We start from the raw sequence: 1,720 nt of genomic DNA, 5'->3' as shown, positions 1-1,720 counted from the left end.
AGCGATGACAATTCTTATTTTGGCTTGGTGATTAATGATTGTGAGAGTCTTAGTTTTTGTTTTCTTCTTTTTTAGTTTCTCATTTGCGAAGAGGTGGTAACTCTGTCGCTCATGCTCTAGCAAAATTTGTCTTAGATTCGACTGTTTCTGTTTGGATTGAGGAAATTCCTTCTTGTTGTACTTTTGGGGTCGTAACCGATTTGGTTCGCGTTTAAATGAATGGAATCTTATTATACTATAATAGAAATTACACTATAAAAAATCACTTTAAGTTTTAGATTTCAATATTTAAAAAAACAAAATGCTTACATTTCATGTTTTCAATTGCAGTTTGGTCCAAAATGTTTTTTCGATACCATTTTTGTTAGGAAAATGTTAACAAGTGCCCTAAGGGCATTGTTTAAGCATCTTATATTAGCAACTTTTGCATTGGAAATTGAACGGTTATAACTTAAACAAGTGTTTGACTTATATTTTCAAGGCTTAATTTCTTTTTATGGGTTCCTTAAACAATGTCTTTAGGGCACTAGTTAACAAGAGCTTTTTGTTAAAGTAATAGTATTTTAGATCGCAATAAATATATGAAACGATTACAACACTTTTGTCAAGGTAGGAACCAGAATTTATTAAATTTATTTTGATACGCTCTTACATATTGAAGCTGTGATAATTTTGTTCTAGATGGGACATTTATGTACACAAGTACATGTATATTTAGTAGGATGAATAGGGTTATCAGGTTGGCAGGTTGCTTGACCATTAAATGCTTGAGTGCACCAATTTCTGCATGCAACAAGATCGCAGTAACCTTCTTGTCTTGTGATACATGAGTTGTCTGCGCAACAAGTCATTGCTATAACTGTGACAAAAAAAAAACTTACATTCAAGAAAACAAAAGGTGAAAATAAAAATAATAATTAGACAAAAGTATGAGACATTGAACTATTATTGTACACAAGAAATTGTTACTTTAAGGGGAAAAAAATTAGAATATCGAACTATAAAATGAAGATATAACTTTTAAACCTTCGAATATTTTTGGTAGAAGTGCTTGGTTATTTGATAAGAAAGTTGGAACCCAGATAACATCTAAAATTAAGAATACTATATGCTACTTATTTATTAAATTGAAAAAGCTATTACTCTAAAAAAAAATATGAATACTTGACTAAACAATCATGGAATATTAACGTATCTTAACCAAAGAGAATTGGAGGTTTCTATAGAACTCGATGTTAAATAATGTGGTCATTTCATATGATTATACCTAACCAAATGAACACTACCAGCAAACAAATATAGGTGCTACGAAATATGATGTAAAAAACTAATATACCTGAAAAAATAAAGACAAGGACGAGAACGGACATGAAGGAAAACTTAGCCATTTTGAATAGCTTCAATATCAATTGCAGTAATAAGATTTTTTGTTGCTAAGAGTAAACAAAACCACTGGTTTATATAAGAACAACAAATATCAAAAAGTTAATACTAGCACAGTAAATAAAATATTATTTAAGTTTTTTTTTCCGTATGAACACGATTCAGTCAACCATTAAAATTTATTGACGTTGAATACTTTTTTTTTTTTTTGAAAAAGTTGAAGTTGAATACATATTTTTATAATATTAAAGAAAATATCTTTTGCAATTATAACTTTTATAATACAAAAGAAATAGACTAAGTAAATATTTTTATTTTCTCAAAACATAAACAAAAT

At 28.3% G+C, this 1,720-nt stretch overlaps 1 long non-coding RNA gene across 1 annotated transcript; it reads right to left on the bottom strand.

Moving 5' to 3' along the window:
* Nucleotides 1-599: 599 nt before the first annotated feature.
* On the bottom strand, nucleotides 600-1,455 carry LOC146946162 (uncharacterized). The gene is made up of 2 exons (XR_015028227.1): nucleotides 1,337-1,455; nucleotides 600-859 (listed from the first exon to the last, which is right to left on the bottom strand). It is a non-coding gene; the product is annotated as an uncharacterized LOC146946162 (long non-coding RNA).
* Between the last annotated feature and the right edge of the window lie 265 nt (nucleotides 1,456-1,720).

The sequence above is a fragment of the Medicago sativa genome, chromosome 2, assembly GCF_051527215.1.
Source record: "Medicago sativa cultivar Bolivia chromosome 2, Bolivia_mono, whole genome shotgun sequence".
Taxonomy (NCBI): domain Eukaryota; kingdom Viridiplantae; phylum Streptophyta; class Magnoliopsida; order Fabales; family Fabaceae; genus Medicago; species Medicago sativa.
Note: the sequence above shows the minus strand (reverse complement) of the source record. Positions and strands in the feature narration are given on the sequence as shown.